At 39.6% G+C, this 22,363-nt stretch overlaps 1 pseudogene; it reads right to left on the minus strand.

The window, feature by feature from the left end:
* Positions 1-267: 267 nt before the first annotated feature.
* Positions 268-20,899, minus strand: LOC129357728 (LIM/homeobox protein Lhx5-like; annotated as a pseudogene).
* Between the last annotated feature and the right edge of the window lie 1,464 nt (positions 20,900-22,363).

Below are 22,363 nucleotides of genomic sequence, written 5' to 3' on the forward strand. Positions count from 1 at the left end.
AGCACTAGAAGATCAGGGGAAGGCGAGAAGCATTTCTGCTGGATGGAATCTCCTATTCAGTCCCGTACCCAACAAGGGATATATGCTTTGGAGCGTCTACCGTGCAGCAAAAATAAAGTTTTTCCTGCTTCGTGTTGTTCTTTCCATCAGTTTTTTCCGTTGTTGAGATGAGTCTCTGATTTTAAAAGGTTCTCTGAAGACATTTCAGCTGTACTTTCCCCTTCTGATGACGTTTGATACGTCTCCTGAATTAGCCGGGCAGACATTCGGCCCATGGTTGGTCCCTGGTTGTTATTGTTACTTTGTCCTTTCACCAGGCGCCTGTTTCGCCCATCTCCTGGCCCTGGTGGGACATGGGAGCGCTGTAGCTGGAGTTACTGGCCAAGGAGAAAGGGGACTGGGTCCGCCCCCGTATGCGTCCCCAGGGACCGGCTGAAGGGAGCTCGGTAAGCCCGGTTCGGGACTGGGGGTTTCCGCGTGAGAGATCATGTCCGTGTACCTTTGGTCGTCTGATGGGTGGTGTCCGGACCCTTCTATGGCTCCGGGCCCAGAGCCCAGGATGTAGGGGAGTCTGCCGGAGACTGGGCCTGAGAGGACGGAGGGCCATGGGGAAAGAAGTCGTAGTTACTCCCTGGTCCGTAGTAGTCGCCTTGGTATTCTGTGAAGAGAAACACAGGAGTTCATTTTTCCTCAAACTTTAAACACATAAAACATTCACAGCTCGCCCTAAGCAGTACGTGTGGCTTTACACACAGCTCCACCCCTACCTAAGTGGGGAAATTGATCATGTCCAATTTCTAACCAACCAGTCTCCAACAGCCTCATTTGAGTGTATAAACAACTCCACACCTCTCCACCTCAGTTCTCTCGCCTCCTCCACAGTGCATTCATCTCCCCCTCTCATTCAGCTCGCAGCCATGCGTGCGCCTCGATGGATTCTCCCACTGAAAACTTCTGGGTTTAGATTAGAAATTCCAAAATGAGATTCCAGTCTCCCCGGCAGATCTGCCAGGTCCCGTCGACTGCATCTCTCTGTCACGTCTGATAGAGCTTTAGGCACCATCCCTCGGCTCTGCTTCGCTAAGCCGTGCTTATTTCCAAAACCGCACTCTATTTTCAGCTCTCAGCTGAGCTATGAGCGGCTTCGTTTTATCGGTTCATCTAAGCGTTATTTTTAATTACCCCGCCTGAGTTTTCGTCACTTTTGTCTAACCATCAGTTCATTAACTAGTTTGTCCGTATGTTTGCACTTAGTTTTCAATCCTGTTGAACCGTTTGTACAATGTTTTCTGCTGGCGGTAGGACATTATTAGTTTGGGTTTGTTGAAGTAAAGTTATTACTAGACAGATTTCTCTTACTTTACCTTAAGTCAACAAATTCTCAGAGCGACTGAAGACTAACAGCTCGTCAGATGGAAACCCAATTGCTGATTTTAGTTGTTTAAAGCCACTAAAGCTAATTATTCTAACAAGTTTTTGCAGATATTATCCATTCACTATTTCAAAACAAGGCAAACTGCGTTGACAATAGGCTGGTGGAAACCAGTCCCTTGCTTCGTACCGTAGGGTTTGGGCTCTTGGCTATTGAAAAACGATTACTTCCTGGAGGTGTGGACAATGTTGAAGTTTTAAATCTTACCCAGTCGCCAACATTAGACATCTGTAATGTGCCAGTTTGCTGCTATAAAATTGCCTGCGCTGTAAACAACCATGCTCTATAGCAAAAAGATAAGTGAGCCAACAAGATGGCTATTAAAGTTAACTCAATATTTAGATGTCCGGCCAAAACAGACTGAATGGCTTCGTTCACTTCAAAGCCATTCAAAATTAACGTCATCTTTTAAAACCCCTCCTGCTGCTCGCTGATTGAATTCCACAGGATAAATTGAGCTGAGTGGAAAAAAGCCCAGACGAAATAAGTTGAATTGCAAAGGAAGGAAACGGCCAGACTATGTTGACAGAGTTTGTCAACTTTGTCAGCTTGCTAGACATTCGACCGTTGGCTTCACTTCTAAACTACAAGAAGAACTAGAATGAACCATTTTGTAAATGACAGCCACTTTGCAAATTCAAAAAGTTTACAACACTATTGGGAAAGTTGGAGAGGACAGACGAGCTGCACCGACGCAGCCAACAGCCTCAAAATAAAATAAAAATCAGGTTGTAATACGGACATTGTTCGGCTGGGAAAGACGCAATCCCTTGTGAAAAGTGTTATGCAACATGTGCAATAAACAATAAATCAATTGATCGCATGATAAATTAAAACTGTGGACCTCATTTTAATTATGGACTTTATCATTTCTTCTGCCTTTTTCTCTTACTGTTGATGACACTGAATGAAAAAAGGCTCAACTCCGGTTCTCTCCACTCCCCCCTCCTTTTTTCCTTAGTGTAATGCCCAGCACACACCACACAACCTCAGAGCTGCCGGCCAATTGTCAACCCCTTTTTAAAACCTGAGAGACACATTAGACGACAGAAGTCCTGGGTATAACGGTCCGATGTGTCGTGTCCAACAATGGGCACAAAATAATGGCTACAAGTCCACTTAACTGATTTTAAAACCAGGCATTAATCAGTGCTTTACTACAATCTACCTGCAATCCAAGTGGCTATTGTCAGTCCTGACTGAATGAACATCTTCATAACCTATTTATGTCATGTTAATGAGGAACAACTGAAAAGTTACCGGGTTTATCAACTGTGGTAGCAGTTGATTAACTCCTCCCCTGGTCATTTCTATATTCTTTGCACACAATGTTGAGTAAACATTAATGTTGTTTCCAATGTCCGCTGGACTTGGGATTGCGCCGTGTCAGCTGTTTGGGATTCTCCTCTGTAATTTCCCCTCAGAAAGCAGGAGGAGAATCATACTTTCTGATTGGCTACCTGTCACATTCAACAGACTGCGTTAACGCTCCCAGTAATACACCACACACTGCAGGATGATCGGTCACGAAATCGGAAGCGACAATCTTAGAACCCCAACGTTCTAAGATTGTCGTTAAGGGGAAAATCGGGGCAAACCATCGTATAGTGGGAACTATTGCATCAGGTAGTCGGACTGCAGGGCGACATAGTATACAGAGTTCATCATCTGCACTCTTTTGGTTGAGTGTTTATTTCCACTTTGGTTTTATGTTGTTTAGTTGCTATTTAAGTAAATATTTTGCTCAGAGAGACTGAGAATCCATTTTATTTTAGTTTTTGATTGTTTGTTGATTTTGTTTATCAGTGTTAAATGCTCTTTTGAAAATAAAGTGCCTCTATCTTTGGCAGGAAAATGCATGCATCATTACATCGTTTCCATTAAATCGGTGTAAAAAGGTCTTCAAACAATACTATTGTTTATCACAATAATTTTTGAGCCAATTAATCGCTCAGCAAAATTTGTTACTGTGACAGGCCTAATATCACCAAGGCTGAACAGAGTTACGGAATACCCTCAGAAATTTAGGCAAGCTTCTGCTAATTTTAAAGGCTAGCAGCAAGATTCTCAAATCATCACTCATAAGAGATTGATATTACAGCATGGCGTGCTGTTCCCATGGATACAAAGAAAAACCAGTATTTGATTTCAGATGTCCTTCATAAAACAACTAAAGAAAACCTGAAATCAGATTAAATTGGTATTAGCAGATAAATTCATTTTTTCTGCAAATGGTGCTGCTTTCTTGCCACGTTGCTCTTGAAAAAGAGTTTGTAGATCTCAACATGATTTTTATCTGGTTACTATTATTGTTATTATTGTTAAAGTTTCAGAGGAATCCAGATCAGAAATTATCCACAAAAGCTTGATAAGTGCAAAACTAGTAAAGGTTTACTAATAGAGTTTCAATTTCACAGATATAAAGATTTAAAGTCTAAATTTCATTTAAATGGAGAAACTGTTAGCTTTACATTAAGAATTTTACCACTTTTATAAATATTTAATGGTATAAAGCTTTTCCAAAAATAGGTAAGAAAACTCTTTTTGATACATTCGAAAAATCCAGATATTTTCTTCACCTCCAAATGTGAACAATCACAATCAAAACAATCTTGTTGTTTTGATTGTGCAACATCCCAATATAATAAATGTGCATCTCAACAGAAGTTCCTACTGTTGTCCGTTTTATCCACAGTCACATACTGTCATTTAAAAGCAGCCAGTCGGATCTCTGAACACGTAGCTCAACGTTGAGCAGTTGTATTTTCCGTCAGCTTTGAGGATTCGGACTCGGCACGAAGTTCATCATCTATCAAATTATGAAGGTAAACAACGCCTCCTGCCGCATCTTTCCGTGTGGCGCCTCCGTCAGCTTTGATTAATGACTTCTTTTCCCGGTCCTGTTAAAATTTGTCAGCATTGAAGCTGAAAAGTGACGCCTCGCTACCAGAATCCAGTCGTTTGTGAGTGGATTCCTCTCTTTGGATTAGCATGTTTTGTGTCTAACCTGTGACACTGACTGGCGTGTTTATACCTCTGAGAGGTCTTAGCTTTTGTTTTGACGCAGCTGTTCAGGTTTGATGACACGGGGCTTTATTATCACTTGTCCCTCTACGAATACCGTTATTAGTAACACACATTTCTCAATCGGTTGACTTTGTAATTAAAGGTTTCATTAATTGATTTATAAGTAGGGAGATGTAGAGAAGCAGCAGATCTGGTTCTCAAAAGGCATTATGAATGACATTTTTTTTGTAAAATTAGATCTTGCTCCATTCAGAGTCAGACGCAGGCTTTAAACCAAAGCTACTAGAGATACAAAGCATTGCAGGTAAATTGTGTCAGTCTAGCAACAGTCTTCAGTCAGAGGCTTCTTGAGATTTGATGGAAAACTGACTGCAACAGGACATCCTTCCTGCCGCCAGCATCACCAAAAAGTATTTGATCACCTTATATTTCATCTCAAATTCATAAGCGATTACACCTCCGCATTAAATTCCTGCTAAACCCAGATATGGGTTTTTGTGTAACTTGAAAGAAAACAGAAATATTCAAATAAATAATTCATGTGCAATCAGTCCCACACTGTAAGTCAAAACAATCTATTTAGTATTATTTATAAATCAATACAAAAGAAGTTGCTATCTTTAGTTATGTCATAATAACAAAAAAACTGAAAATAAGGTGCTTTAAAAAATCTAATTTAAGCACCTTCAAATATCACCAATATGTTTCAAATAAGCAAGAAATTAGTTTTAAAAATTTAAATATCCCTTGAAGTTGAATAATTAGAAGAATAAATTGAGATTTCACACCTCTACCTTGAAATCCAATATGGCTACCACATGTTTCGGTTTTGATTATGGATCGTGTGCACGAAGTGAATTAATCAGCAAATTTCATTAGTGTATGCAAAACAAATAAAATATATCACTCCCAGATAAAATTCTGACTTTAAACATCATGAGTCTTGTAAGTTTTGTTCCTTCCCTCAATAGGATCAGAGCCAATTCTGCTACAAAATGACACATTGAGTACATAAGCTAACGTCTATATTTTGCTGTTCTTTACTTGTAAAGGTCCAAGAAAATTTGGCAGAAATACACAGTCTAGATTCCACCTGACTATTACAGTAAGTAGTTTCAAAATGCTAGCCAAACTTTTTCATTAATTAGGCAGAATATTTTTTGTAAATATTCCACACTGACAAGAAGCACGGATAAATCTAGAGTAAAAAACGTCTCTCTTTCACCAAAATAGGTTTCCTGTTGTCGTCTGCCACCTTGGTGGAATAATCAGACTCAGTGCAGGCCTTTTAGGGTTTTTTCTATGTTAACTGAATTTGTGTTGCTGAAATGTTTAATTAAATCATGAAACATAGACTGATCTCTATGTCTGAATACCACCTGTGAATCTCAGAATGCCATTTGAAAAAAAAGCGAGACGGTTTTCAGATCAGATTTGTGTATTTTTCATGCGGACAACAAGTCTGAGTCCTTTACAAACTATTCAAACAGCGTGACCATCAAATGTTTAAATCTAAATAAAACACAAATAACAAAAAAAAAAACACCTGTTCTTGTGTTAACCTTTTTGTTGCCTTTACTTTATGGATTCATTCATGGAAAAAATAATTTTGTAATTTTCTAAATTTTCCGAAAATGGTCCAACATACTTCATGGATTCGGACATGAATGGGAATGTTTACCAACTTTATTTTGGCCTGCAAAATAAAGCAATGTGATTTTGTTTATAAAAATTATCAAAGTCGTTTTTTTTCATATCCAAGCTAGCATCAGCACTGCAGCACAGTCTGTCACTGCAGGATGTTAGAAAGGTTTCAGTTTAACTATTATGCTACAATTAAGACAAAATGTATGGGGTTTTTTTTTCTTCATTTTTTAAAGCTTTTTATATGGTTCAGTTGGTAGATAGAGGCTAAACTGTCTTATAGGTTTTATTTGTGTTGATAATGTTGTAATTTATTAATATTAATAGTAATATCAGCTGTTGTTAGCCAATTTGACAAACGTTCCTTTGGTGTTGAGTTCTGTGCTGTCATTTCCTGCAAAAATTATTACGTTTAAGAAAGTTGTCATGTTAATAACTCAAAAAGGACCTGAATATTTATTTACTGCTCCAAACCCTTCGTTTTCTCTGCACACATGAACACATTTGTTAGGTCTTCTTTAGCATTGTGCTACATACAGTAGCTGACACAAAACTGACATTTGAACCCATTTATTGCTTAGTAGAAATCCAGTTCGATTTTTTGGGGGTAGGAAATTGATCTAAAGAATGTCTTAGTTGCTCATAGGTGAAACCGCATGATCTCATAGTTAAAATTGGATCAATTTGGTTAAAAAGTGAAACTTTTATATTTTTCTTCACCAACAAAGAGCGGAGCCAGTGATATCGAGACAGCATTTTGTCAGAGAATAGTCTTTAACAGGCTGGATGTTTAACAGCGTTCTGGAGTGAAATTTGTGCCGTTTCCATCCAACAGGAAAGCAGAAATATGTAAATATGTTGTCATATTTACCAGCATTCCCTTGATTTTACAAATGGAGTCTTTTTCTTTTTGACGGACATTATTACCGCACTGTCACAATTGAAATCTAGAAAAGTGAAGGTGAAAAATGCTTTGGCATTATTGCATAGTTTAAGAACATTCTGGTGAATTTTATAGTCTAAACTTAGACCAGGCAATTTACCTGCTCTAACACTAAGACAAAACAGATACGAAGTCATATGTAATATGACTCATATGTCATATGTAATAGTAAACACTCAAACATGTTTACTATTGAGTCGTGTCTAAATAAGGTGTGTGTAAGGTCCTAATGAAGAAAATGGGTTTACTGTTCAGAGAGGAATCTCTGAAGTTGGTCATATTTTGTGATTTCTTTAAACATTTTTTTTTTCTTTTTAGAACTGAAACAATAACCTGCGCTAAGTGTGAGACTAATAGAGGATTTAGGATGCGAATCATGTTTCTAATGTTTGTATTTAAGGATTTTGATAGATAGTTAGATGTTTTAAAAAAGACATATTCAATTATGACTTCAAAAACTTTTCTTATTTCTAGCAGAAATGTGTGAGACTGTACATTTTGGCATCGACCCAATATCAAGTAAATGCAGGGCCAGTATCACGATATTGATACCGATACTTTAAGTGTGATACTTCTGACTGATTTTTTAATTTAGTTAAAACTACAGAGAGAATTTAGATCAAGTTTATAGATGACTACAAAACACTAGAAGCATTCACATGATGAAAACAACAGAAGAACAAAACAAAATTGTCTGATTTGATTCCTGAAGAAACTCAGTCCAAAGAATTATAATTTGAGAGCAAATAAAGCCAAACGTTTTTTCACGTGAAGTTGAGAGACTACAATGCAAAAATGACAAAAGTTCAAGGGGGAATCTGGGTCAACTTTGTCACATTAAATTGAGCCGATACCAATACAGACTGAGTTTCGATATTGCCGATATTTTGGACCAATCCACCCACCTACAACTCTTAAAATAGTCACTCTGAATTTGAATATTTTTTTTTCTACTTCAAGAACCTCTTGCTCCATGAGTTTTAGAACCACTAAACCAAAAGTAGCACAAAAGGATTAAAACAACACCTATATTCTGCTGCTGCTTTAGACCCATTAACAATTACAAACCTCCATCTGCCTTCTGCCTCTCACCGCTTTTCCTGTTCTATAGTTAAACTAAAGCTATTTTGTCTCAGCAGCACTTTGAGCCAAGACCGACGTCAGATGCCCCAGATGTTGCACTCGCATTTCTCCAAGTCCCACCATATGTTCCTGGTCCGGAGCGGGGAGAAAGCAGGACCTACCAGGTTAGATATCCGCCACCTGATTTCAATTTCAGTGTGCTTTTGCCTTCGCACGCGCTCAATGAGAGGTGACGTTGGTCTCCCGCGCATGCTAATTATCTTATGTGCCCAACAGGCCCGCGTGCCAGTTTGGGTATGGAGCCCGTCCTGTGTGAATGTGAGATGTGTTGGAAACCGCAGACTATAATTTATACTCACACAGGCGGCAGCATCAAGCCACACGCACACACACGCACACACAGGCATCCCTGACGAAGAGAGGCGTCGGCTCAGATAAAGGGGAATCGGCCTGTGCCGCCGCGCCACAAAAGGGTGTAAAAAGCGGCGCGCGGAGACAAGAGCGAGATGAGAGAAAGAGAGAGAGATGGACAGAGAGAGAGAGGGAGGGAGAGAGAGGCATAGAGGTTTTGTCCTCTGTTTCACCCCCTCCTCCCAGCTCGGTTCCTCGCAGCCTTGACGGCTCCACTTTATTGTGTCCTCAAAGCCAAGGCCCCTCAGGTAGGTGTTGCAGCTGTATGGAGACCAGAGCGCGCGCTCCGACTGTCCATCAAAACAATATGGCTCGTAAACATGACAGGTGCGTCCGCTTTATCTCGCCTGTTTAATTCGGTAGTTGTAGTTGTCGGTCAGTTTTGTGTTCAGATGTTCCTGTCTGTCTGTCGAGGGCTGAATTTCTTCTGGCAAAGATTTATTTGCTAATTCTAACCCAGCAGGCGGGTGGTTCTGTCTGAGCAGTAGTGGCTTCTTCTTCCGGGTTACGAAAGTTCTCCAAGTTTTTTTGGTTGGATGTAGTGATTTCTACTTGCTCTTAAAAAAAAACTAGCAAAATTTATTTATTCTCATGGGAACAAATCTGGAAATCTAAAATATCTAAGGTTCACTAGTAATGGTAATTTTAAGTAGTTTGGTAAAGTATAATATTATGTATTATATATATATATATATATATATATGTATGTATATATTTACGCTAATCCTTAACAAACTGCACATTGCTGACTATTTTGAGGCCACAGGCTAGAACCCTGGACTATTGATGCCACATTTTTCAACCTGAAACTTATAAAGCCACATGTTTTAATCAATAGATTTCAAAACTCTTACACATTTTGATGATAATTGTGGGTAAATATATAAACATTTATATGTAATATTAATGTTTAACTTGCAAACATCATATGGTTTTCTTTTGTTTCAATTATCAATAGATTTCCAAAATTTCTTAGGAAAGTGTCACGTTTTCAAACTTTTGCGATTTGAAAATGACCAACCAGAGACGGTTCCCTGCCATAAGAGTTCACACAATACATTTTCTTTGATTGCCAGGAAGCATGGGTCAGCATGAGATTACCACAGCTTGACAACCATGAGTAAACTAGTGGGGGAAGGGCAGCGCTGCACGACGCTATGATTCGAGAAGCCAGAGAAAACTTCAGTCGTTTCGTCATTGGCGTCGCTTTAAAAGAACTTTAAACTTTAGACATGCTCTCAAATTTGAAATCTAAATTTTAATCCCTTTACTGTCGCCCTCAAAACGCTTAAATGCAAGTCAGGTGCCCAAAGAGGGTCCTGGGGGGCCGGCGTCCTGCGTGTTTTAGGTCTCTCCCTGGTTTAATGCACCTGGATCAAATGATGGCTCGTTAGAGGCCTCAGAAGAACACTGACATGCTGGTACCACCAGGGAGAGACCTGAACCATGCAGGATGCCGGCCCTCCAGGACCCACTGTGGGTACTTCTGATGTAAGTCAATCGGTTCATAAGGGCGCCGGCGTCTTCCTGATAGTTAAAGGAGTTCTGAGTCCATGGAGTTCTGAGTCCATGACTTTCTGCAATGCAGGCATAACTAATCCAATACGAAAAAACGGTAGATGCACTTTGAGAGCATCTGCACACACATTTTATGCTGTCAATGTAAGATTTATTCGTACAGCAGATTTAAAAAAATATATAACCAGAAGTAGTTAAACCAATATAATGAGAGCCAATACAATCAGGTTACAAGTTAAAAGTTGTTCCAAGCAATGATTTGAAAATTTCTCTGTTCTGAGTTATGAGCTCATGAATTGATAGAACAAGGGTGGGCAATTTGGACTGAGAGCTTTATCGCGATCTAATAGCAATGCTATTGTGACAACAATAAAAATTATGATGAAAAGCTATTTATTGCTGTATGGCACAACATCATAGCTCCACAAAAAGATACTGTTCTCCAAAACAGATTCCCATTTGAAACAGACTTTTACATGATGCTACTAACTTAAAGAAGTGTGGTTGGCATCACTAAGCTACACATAGTAACTCCATTTAGTTGCATTTTCAAATTTAGTGATATTTATTGATGCGAACAGCAGGGAAAACATTAAAAATAACATTTACAACAGAATCACTTGTTTTTTTAATCACTACTTGAACTTTATCGTGACAACGATAAATCAAAACCCTCATGATAAATGATAAACAATACGATAAATGTCCAGCTCCTATGACAGAGTATTCCCTAACGTTGGACTCTCGAAGAGAGACCCGAGTTTTCTCACTGGTGTGTGGATGTAGCAGAGATAATTTAAATAGGGTTGGAGACAAACTACTCAAAGCTTTGAAATCAAGTGATAAAATTTACAAACTCAATTTGGGATGGGATGAGAAACCAGCAAAGAGAAGCCAAGACTGACGTGATGCGTTCACAGTGGTCCAGTTGTGATGTGATAAAAGCATCAATAACTCTTTCCAGCTCTTTAGCAGGTAAATAGGGCTCAACCTTGGCAACAACTCGCAGATGGAGGAAATTTCACATCACATTCTTAAGACCTGGCCTGTCATTTGTCTAATCTGACAAGAACACCACACAGAGCATGATTCCTTTGAGATAGCAGGGTCTGTATGCGAACACTGCTGATATGCTGAGTAAATATTTATTCCAGATCTTTTATCTGCGACATGAAGCAATTCCAGAAGCTGCCTGACCAGCGTCGGCGTAAATTTGTTTTCTTTGTTTCTCTCTTTTTTCTTTCCGGAGACCTGTATCCTGGATTTTTTTTTTTTCTTCTGAAGTGAAAAGCTACCTTCCCGTTCACCTTTTGCTCTAATGGACGTTGTGTCATTGAGTTACCGCCATGGTATTTGTTCATATTTCATGCATTCTTGTCGATTCAAAAATCAACTCTGACTTAAAAGAGGAGATTCGAATCATACCGTACCAAATCACCCTCAGAAAACCAAGATTATCAACAAAAATAAACTTTTTTTATTTGATGCAACCCATAAATAGTGAAAAGTACTTTTTAAGTTCAATTACAGCGATTTAGCAAAATGTCACAAATGTACGTGTTTTCAGATAACCCAGAACCATTTTAAACGGAACTGTTATCATAGATTTTCCAAACAGACCTCTTCCTCCTAGTTATTTATGTATTTTCTTTATTTTTGTCTTTTCAAACAGAAGAAATTGGGATATTTCAGCCACACTTTTCTAATTAGGATTTAAAAAAAAAAAACCTGTCTGAATCCCTGCATATCCTGCACCGTTTAACTTCTTTGCTGATGACATGGTCGTATTTAGAGCAGAAAATTAGTAACTTTGGAAAGCAAAGCTTCAGCAATATGTAGTTTATTGCTGCTTTTCATCAAAGAAAAGTGTTTCTTTTATACGTAATGATGGTCACAAGTGCATTTTTTAGGCATTTGTCCCAAAATTAAATTGCTTTTTTAAAAATAATTTTTGATCAAATTTGTGGTTTTGACAATTAGCCAAAATACTTGTTTTTTGACTTTGATTTGTTAGCCGGGTATCTTGATTCCAACTGAATAGCAAGCATTCACTGATAAGCACTAAGATAAATTAACAAAAGTCTCCTTTTATTAAAAATACCAACAAAATGCCTGGTGTGTGCCTGAGTCAAATTAAGGTCTTGGCTGTATTTCTGAACACAAAAACAAGTAGCTAACAGAAACTAGCCTGATATCCAAAAGCACTTTCATTGGACTCTGCGTCCACAACACCAGCACAACAAACCATTTATATCATGTCTTCCTGTCTTTCTTCTTCACTGATAATGTCAAGTTTTTGATACAGATCTTCAACCTGGATATGGATCGTGTTTGCCTGAGGTCGGATAAAAAGCGTGTGAAAATGAGTGAAAGAATTTTTCCCTTCCTACCTCCGTAGTAACCGTAGGGCCCAGGTCCTAAAATGTCCGGATCCTCCAGCCTGCCTCCTAGAGGCCTCATCCTCCTGGGGCCCCTGAAGAAGGCGTGGCGTCGGGCCCCCAAGGCGCTCAGCTGCTTCATTCGCCGCTCTTTGGATCTTCTGTTCTGGAACCAAACCTTCAAACAGCAACAACAAAAACAATGTCAGAGCTGATCAGTGGCTGTTTTTCCTGCAGCTTTTTAGCTTTTCATCTGGATTCTGTTTCTGAAACTCTCACGCACTTCTAAGATCCACCTGATCGCATCTTTCGCAGAAAAAGTAGACGATGCACAACTTCACTTTTTTTTCTTTCTTTCTGTCTTTGTGGTACGGATCCATCTCATTTTTTGAGCTCTCTTTTGCAGAGTTTGCACTGAAAGCCGTCATCCCCATCAGCCTTGACTTTCACTCAAGTTTCTTCCTTCCTTGAAAAGCTCCGTATTCAAAACGGCAAAGGAGTGTTTTTGAAAAATAAAGGAAGGATTCACTTCTGACCTGTTTGGATTCCGTTTTAAAACACCTTTGCCCCCATTTGCACGAGTGTTTGTGCTTTCTTTTGTGATGCTTAAGTTTTTTGATCTATGAATTAACATGGTTCAAGAAACTCACATTTTTTTCTTTAAACCAGACTTAAGATTAAAAGTAAAGACAGCAGTAGACCGTGAAATGAAACTTTGGTTTAATTACAATAAAAGATTTACAGTACTAGGACTTCACTGTTAAGAGTTGGGAGTCTTTTTCTCTTTTTTGTCGGTGCTGGAGCGCACAAGTAGGCCTGCCACGACATTGGATAATAAATTTTCCCATTGGCCATTGCATAATCGATAATATTGTTCTTTTGAAACCTTTTTAAAGTAACAGTAACGACGTAAAATGCCAGAAAACATTGTCAAAGATCACTAAACTTTAAATTCCCCTGAACATTTATCACCAGAACCGGAAGACATTTTAAATATCCAAAATAAACAACAGAGACGACATATAAAATGAAATATGAAATTTTTGTCAACAAAACTGCCCTTTGCAAAAGGGCAAGTTGAGACCAAAGCGCCAGACTGAAGACGTTTGTCATTCAGGTTTTTAGTAGAAAGAGAGAAAAAAATTCATGCAAATGGAAATTATCGAGCTTTTAATTCATCATGCGATTCATTGATTTATTGCTTATTGCGTCAGGCCTAAGCACAACAAATTCAAACCAGACACAGAAATTGCAAACAGAAAAAAAAAAAAAACAAGACAGAAGATAAAACACCCTTTGTTACGTTTTACAGTTTATAAAGGAGTTTTTCTCTTTGTTACTCTACTTTAAGATGAATCACAAAGCAACAGAAACGGTGCGCGCCCCAACGGGCCCCGTGCCGCAAGTTCAAATAAACGGAAGAGAATATGCTTAAATAAACTTTCTTTGAAAATCAACAAAGGAGGATTTCTTTCTCTTTTTTTTTTTGTTTGTTGAAAATTCGCAAAGCCTCCGTGCCATATGGAGGAATGCTCTTTGCATTACAAGCACATAACAGGTCGCGTTTGCGCCGTTTGCGTCGCATGCTGCATAATGATGTATGTTCGCATCATGCTAGGCTACACCAGAGGCAGAATCCCACTGTGCTACAGATTAACAAAACAACACACACACACATACACACATAAAGAAACAGCCAAAAACCACTTAGGCTGTGCTCTCCGTGCTCCAGCGGCAAAGGCAACACCTGCTTATTGAGAACAATCGTCTAACTGTAGGGTACATTTTTATGGAAATGCTCTCGCTTCCCTTGAGAGAGCCTTGCTTAGGGATTACATCCACATGCTGGAGAAGCAGCGTGGCTCACAGGGCTCCCTGCGTCGAGAGCTGCGGTATTTAACACACACCGAACGAGGAGGGAGATGACGAAACGCAGCCTCCATTTTGGCTCTGAGCAATCACACACACACACACACACACACACATATAAAAGGGGTGTGGGGTGAAGGGAGGGATGGTGCGGCGGAATCACTGACTGACTTATTGACTGGCTTTGGTGATTGACTGTATGATTGAGCTCACACACACACACATATACGCATGCAGAAAATTGCCTGCAGTGTATGATATAGACGAGGCCGTGGAGATGCGGAGGAAACAGGCTGGAAGTGAGTAAGAGGGGAGCGGAGAGGTGGGAAAAGGGGAGGGCGGTATGTAAATCTGTGAAATCAGCGATAATTACAGTGAGTGCACAAAAAGCCACATCACAGTTGGCAGAGATGGTGCTAATCATCCTGACACAGTCTGCACCCAGACACCCGACTCGTGCATCCACACGTGCATATACGTGTGTGTGTGTGTGTGTGTGTGTGTATGAGTCATGGAGGATAAAAGAAAGCAGGAAACAATGTGTGTGTGTGTGCGCGCGCGTGTGTGTGTGTGTTACGTTGCACAACATGTTTGTGTCTGGGGTTCCTCTTAGCATTGGCAGGCAGTGAGGCTAACCTTTCTCTCATTTCATGGCTGTGAAACATGTATTATTTCCAAATAAACTGCCGCCTCCAGTGTAAACATGGTCTTTATCATTCCCAAAGCAGCCTAGAAAGAAAGGGGGATTATTTTAATTTTCAAGATTAAATTAACCTTTTGTTTCAAGGATAAACTTTAAAACTGTACCCTGGTATTTTCTTTCTTTTCTTTTTTTTTTGGTACTATTTTAAATGTTTTTATGACATTTGAAGAAAATCTAAACCGAAGAATAAAATGAAAGCAAAATGTTCAGAAATACTGAGTTTCATAAAAATGTCACTTTGAAAAGCTACAGTAACAGTCGGTTATAATAGAATTAGAAACTATGACATCTTTGGACTGTTTTAGGAAATCATTTAAGCTGGTTAATCAAAGTTACACTGATATTTTGAATCGTTTTTTAATTAAATGTTTTTATACTCTCTTTTTTTTGTTACGGTTGTGAGTTGTTTTTGTTTTTATTATGAATGCTTGCTGTAACCAACACTACTTTTAACCATACATTGAGCGCATATGCATGACCTATATGCATACAACATATAGGTCATATATGTTGTTAACTGTATTTTTATTATTTATTTCTTCCATCAACCTGCTAGGAAATTAGATGAAAATTAGCCTCTCCGGCTAAACCTGGCATATTTACATGATGTATTCATGTTGACTAATATGTACTGTCCTCTTTAAAATAAATAAATAAATTGAAGCTAATATAATAACAATAACAATAAGACAGTGAGTAACAAATCTAACACCCAGAAAATACACAACAATAAAGGTAAAATATATGAACATTTGGCAATTAGCATTTATTAAACAGACTACAATTCCTTAAATATGTGGTTTGGAAAAGTTACATTTTTGGTAGGTTTGAAGCTATTTTTCACCATAAATATTCTTTAACTGTAATTGCGTTTGTAGGTTAAACATATAAACAGGCCGTTCCTGCAGCCATTGTTATCGTTTTATCATTATTACCTAAATAGGTCCATAATGTATAGACGTAAAAGAAACATTTCACACGGCGTGCAGCTGGTAAATTTGGATCTGTAACCCCGCTAATGGTCCACATCATGTTTTGACATTTCTCTTACAGATAATGAGGCTTTCAATTAAACGTCCCGCACACTTCGGGAAAATTAAAAGGTAATTTTACTGATTTATAATCCGTCATTTGTCTCCAATTTGTCTTTGTCTTGGCGAGTCCGTCTCGCCCACGGTGGTTCAGCAGGGACGGTGGCGCCACCAAGGGGTAGACCAACCCCCATGTGGTCCAACGGTCCTGTGTGCGTCTTTGGTTTATGACTGTGATTCTGTTTTTCAGTTTTAATGACTTGCAACTGTAAATTTTTAGAGAATTTTTTTTATCGCTCATTCATGATGTACTGAAAATAAAATCTCTGCGGATTCTGCTATAACTTGCAAGTTTGGGGTTGCCAACCCCGTGTCCCCCCATCTGGCCCATTATAAACTTCCTAGAGACGCCCCTGCTTTACAAAAGCAACCTTCCAAACTTACATTGGAAACATGTAAAAATGACAATATTACCAGCCATTTGAATGTGATCAAACAAAGCTTACCAATTCAGACATTTCATCAATATTTGCTTTGAATAGGCCAAAAGCGGCTTCTGTCTAAACAAGATGAACAGGTGGGCAAAGAATGAAACGACGTTCGGCTGAACGCGGTTGTGTTTTGCTTAACTGGCCTCCATCTTTGTTTCTGCTCGGCAGGTTCAGTTTTTAACCGATTATTCTGGATTAAATAAAGACAAAGAGAACAATAATAAATAATCGGAGAAAAAGAGTCGATTTGACCTCCGGGGGTTCAAGGTTGCTACATTTGTGTCAGAGTCTCAATGCGGAGTCTAATTATAGTAAATCATCTGCTAATAATAATAATAATCTGAGTTTACCTGGATGACTCGCATGTTCAGCCCCGTCTCCTGCGCGAGCTGCTCCCGGATGTGGCGCGTGGGCTTCGGCGTGGCCACGAACGCCGCCTTTAACGTCTCCAGCTGCTTGGCCTTGATGGTGGTCCGGGGCCCCCGCCGCTTGGCCCCGGAGTTCTGCTCCTCGTTTTCAATATTGTTCGTTTCCTTATCTGAGGACGTGGAATTGTCCGTCTCCTTTATGTCGTCCTGTATCGGGTCCTGGAGATCCGGTGATAAACTCCTATCTGTGCACGACGAGACTGCAGGGCGGGAGGGGGGGACCCCGATGGGCCCCGGGTAGGTGGGGTGGGGTGGGGTGGGGGGGTGGGGTGGGTGGTGGGTGGAGGGGATGATGCGAACAAACAAGGAGGGAAGGTCACGATCCAAAATGTCAAGGAGGGAGGCAGAGAAAGGGGAGGGGAGGGGGGGCGGTTTAATTTTAATTAGCCAGGTGTTAAAAAAAATTAAAGCAAGAAATCTGAATGTAAAATTTCAGCTAATGCTCATTTTGAACAAAATATTCTCTTTGACGCTTTTGTGACGAGAATAAGAAGCTGTTTCATTTCTCACCAAACACACTGAACAACAAACTAACTCGATAATATTCCATATGAAAATAACCGAGCAGCTTCAGCATGCAGGGTGGATGCTGCCCTTCCGTGTGTGTGTTTCTTTTTTTAAGGATGAATAGACAAGAAGAGGAGCAGCAACACTATTTCCCCCCCCCCTCAGGCCCACCCATGCTGCACATATCCAGAAAGCTATTGTTCTGTTGTTTTGTTGTTCTGTTGTTTTGTTGTTCTGTTGTTTTGTTGTTCTGTTGTTTTGTTGTTGTTTTGTCCTGTTGTTTTGTTGTTCTGTGGAGGTAAATATTGAAACTATCCGTCCCACCAGGTTGTGTGGAAACGCTCTCCACGGACACCCAGCTTTGTTTGTCCCCTTTATTTCTCTGATTTATTTTGACTTTATTTCTCTCTCCTCGCCACTCAGACCTTAACGCGCAGGCTTGGAACGACTTACTCCACACAAAAAAATAAAATAAAATAAACAAATAAAATTTACCTCCAATGAGCGCAGCTGGGCTGCTTATTATTATTAATTAAATAATAATAATATCATTTTATATTATTTATCTATTTTTGCGACGTGGCTCACCTGAGTTCAGGTTGACTTCCTTAATGGCCCCGGAGCTCAGGTAATCTTCTTTGCACGAACTTGTTTTCGTCGATCACGTAGAGCTCCTCTCCCGTGGACAGCTGCTTGTTACACACCATGCAGGTGAAGCAGTTCAGGTGGAACACCTTGCTGCGCGCTTTACGCACCAAGTCGTTCGGCGAGATTCCCTGCAGACAGCCCGCGCATTTTGTGCCAAAGCGCCTGGACACACGGAAAGAAAAAAAAAATATTTATATATAGAATCAGATTCGAATCTTTTCTCACTATTAAATTCCTCTTTTTGTTATTTAAAGCATTGATTGTGTGTGTGTGTTTTTTTTTCCAACATTTTGTGTGTATATCTAAAAATGTGTTTTATAAATCATTGTAACATTTTGTTCAGCGGATAGAAGAGAACGTTTCCATCTGGTGTGGCTGAAGACAAAAAAAGAACGTTCTAATGACGTGGTTTGAGTTCAACAGTGGACCAAACACAGCCTTGCTTTCACTTTTTCCCCCCTGATATCAGACATAAAATAATCTGTTTTCCCAGCTAAAAATACATACATATATTTATAAGAAAGGAAATGTATTTATTTAGCTTCAAATTGGGACCCATATGGGATTAAAATAAATAAATAAACAAACAAAAAAAAAATCTATATCCAATACATTTTTCTGGGCCAAATAAAGACAAAGACGGGCCGCCCTTCAGCAGAAAATGACGTCTTCCAGGTGAAGTGCATTATTTCATAAAGATGCAGCTTTTATTCCATTTATTATGAAATATATTTTTGTCTTTACGTTAAATATGAGGCCACAATAAACGCTTATTATAGGGCAATTAAAAAAACAAAAAACGTGATTAATATAAAATAAAATTAAACAGTTATTGTAATAAAAATATATATAAATATATATGTTTATTGTTTTTGTTATTATTATTATTATTGCGAGCTGATTCATTCTCCCTCTGTGATAACAGCAGTAATAATAATACAGGGAGCTCATTTTGACGGAGGCGCTCTGACAATAACCCCACGCAGAAACGCATTAGTGACAATCAACACATTGTAGCCGCGGATATATTATGGGATTAAGCGGAGTGGGGGCATCTTAGCGTGGAAATCTTCTTCTAATCCATATTCAGCCGCCTAAACAGTGGGACGACTCATCAGCTTGATGCACAAATATAGCGCCGATAAATCTGATCCTGCAAATATAGGATGGGATGGAGAAAAAAAAAAACAATTAAAAAAAATACAGGTTTGCTGTTGTTGTTGCTTTTTGTTAATTGTCACGGAATTCCATTGACATTTGTGAAATTTGCAGCTGTTTGAGCCTTTGGAGTGAGAGCAAGCTGCCTGTATTGTGGAGCATTGTTTTATTTTGTTTGGTTTGGTTTGGTTTTTTTGTTTCTTTTTCTTTTCTTTTTTTTTTTACACCAATCTGAGTTTGTTTCCCCATTGCAATGGGATCGCTTCACCGTGCGCCTTTCACATGCATGGATCCCCCCTCCCCACTCCCTCTGCCCCCCGACTCTCCACAACAACAACAAAAAAGAAAAAAAAAGAAAAGGCCACAACACTACTTACACAACAAATGGACACATTAGGGTGATTACTGTTTCGCCCGGCTAATGGCTGGGCCATTTAAATCCAGCGCGCTTGATGGGGACCCGCAGTAATATGATGGCCAAGGCCGCGCGAGGGGCCAATAACAGCCCCGGCCCCCCGACTCAAACGTGGGGGGGGGGGGGGGGGGTGACGCGACTTACATGTCATTAGACAATTTGGGAAGAGTAGGACAGTCACGTTGAAAATGACAATGATGCGACAAAAACAAGGAATTCACTTATATTATATTATATCACCCAATTACCTGGAACACCTTTTTTTTTCTTTTTTTTTCTGTGGGGTTTTGGGAACCAGTTAATGGCCTGATGGATGTTTGGGAAGTGGCACCAGGAGCTGAGAGTGGACTTTAAAAAAAGAATTAATAATAGTAAAGCAACAAAGCAGTTTCCGCCTAAATAGAAAAAAAGGAGCATATTATTTATTTAAAGCTATTTTATCAATTGGCTTTATAAGCGAAACGTGACTGCACTCCTTTATATTTGTTTTAGATTGAACTTCATTTAGTTTTATTGGACTTATTTTAGTTTTTATTAATAGGCCACGGTATTCATATATAATTTGTTTCTTTTATTGATTTGATTTTAGAGGTGAATTATTTTATTCTGATCATCTTCAGTTCGAAACTGATTTGTTTTTGATCCAATATGATTGAGATTGCGATAACATTTTACGTTTGGGCCAGATTTTTTTTTTATTTTATTTTATTTATTTATTTTCGCGTGCAATTTAACATCGTGACCCTTAACTATCTACGCCAAAAAAAGAAAAAAAAGAAAGAAAAGAAAAAGGGAAGAAAAAAAAGGAAAATCCTCCAAACAGATTCCAGTCTTTTCTCCGCGTTACCTGAAAAAGTCAATTTTGCAATAGAGCTTTCCGTCCCGGGAGAAGCACTTCTCGGTCAGGTTGCAGTTGCACTCGCAGCACTGGACGCACTTGGCGTGCCAGGCTCGGTCCAGCACGTTGAGCAGGAACCGGTCCAGGATGGGCCGCTCGCAGCCGGCGCAGAGGACCATCATGTTGCCGGCCCGTGAGGCGCCGAGTGCCGACCTCCCCGCTGCACGGACTGCGCTGCTCGGACTGGGGCAAGTCCGCTCTACGCGGAACCACGTCTTGGTGGTTGGTGAGCTCTGCCGGGGTGAAAAGTGGAAGACTCTCCCCCAACCCTTTCAATCCACCAGAGGAAGAAAAGAAAAGAAAAAAGGAAAGAAGTCTTCCGGTCCTGAGTCCTGGGTCGGGATGCTGTCACCAATCCACAATCCAGGAAGAAGAGATTTCAGGGCTGCGTGATGCACAAACCAACCATATTTTCTTCTCTCTTCTGATCCTTTCAAACACCTAAAACACCATCTTTCATTTATTAGTTTAGTTATTTTAAAAAATATATATATATATAATTAATTAAAATAATCTCCTCATCGCTCGCGCCTTGTTTTTAGTCCAGTAATTTCCTCCGGGCTCACCTCACGTTGCCACTTTCACATCACTGTGCCTGGGTTATCATGAGAGAGTTTTTTTTTTTTTTTTCGCCAAGCTTGGAGCTGCATCCAGAGCTCAGATTGGACGAGGCCCCTGTTAATTCCTCGCATCAGACGAGCCAATCAGAGCGCAGTTGTCATGGTTACACGCTCATAGCTGTGTGTGTGTGTGTGTGTGTGTGTGTGTGTGTGTGTGTGTGTGTGTGTGTGTGTGTGTGTGTGTGTGTGTGTGTGTGTGTGTAAAGCCTCCGAGCCAGGACCCCGGAGCGCAGAAATACCTGGGCCCCGTTTGTGTTGACGCCGGTTCATGGAGACTTCACAGCTGAATTCATTCACTCTGGAGATTCATGGAAGCACAAATTAAACACACACACCACAAATGATATTAGAAGTTATCCAAAACAATGCTTTCTGATTCATACCCTCAGCGGCCTTGTGTGACAAGAGGAGGAGGAGAGGGAAGGGGGGGGGGGCCTCGGGGGCCTTTCTCATGCACGCAGCTATTTACAGGGAAATGCGATGGATTAACTGGAGCTTATCAATGGGGAGAGCCTGGTCACCTGGTGCTTTAACAGGGCGGCCCCCAGCCGAGGGGAATTTCAATATTTACCAACAGGCTCGTTTTGTTAGTTGCAGTTAAGCAAACAAGCAAAGAGGCTAATTCGTGTAAGTGGACGCAGGAGAGGCTGGTTCTGCTCCGCCTTAACGGGGCCTTTATATCTGGGGTCTCGTTTGAATGACTGCAGGTGTGAATTTTCACTCATTTTACACGACTGAGGTCATTGAGGACGGTAAGGAGAGTTAAATTGGGAAGATGTTAGCTTAAATACACGATGTTAGCTTAAATACTAAATAGCTACATAATGTTAGCTTTAATACACGATGTTAGCTTAAATACTAAATACATAATGTTAGCTTAAATACATGATGTTAGCTTAAATACTAAATAGCTAAATAATGTTAGCTTAAATACACGATGTTAGCTTAAATACTAAATACACAATGTTAGCTTAAATACATGGTGTTAGCTTAAATACTAAATCTGCGATGTTAGCTGAAATACTAAATACATAATGTTAGCTTAAATACTAAATACACGATGTTAGCTTAAATACATGATGTTAGCTTAAATACTAAATACACAATGTTAGCTTCAATACATGATGTTAGCTTAAAAACTAAATCTGCGATGTTAGCT

This window comes from Poeciliopsis prolifica, unplaced genomic scaffold, assembly GCF_027474105.1.
Source record: "Poeciliopsis prolifica strain line A6 unplaced genomic scaffold, Auburn_PproV2 SCAFFOLD290, whole genome shotgun sequence".
NCBI lineage: Eukaryota > Metazoa > Chordata > Actinopteri > Cyprinodontiformes > Poeciliidae > Poeciliopsis > Poeciliopsis prolifica.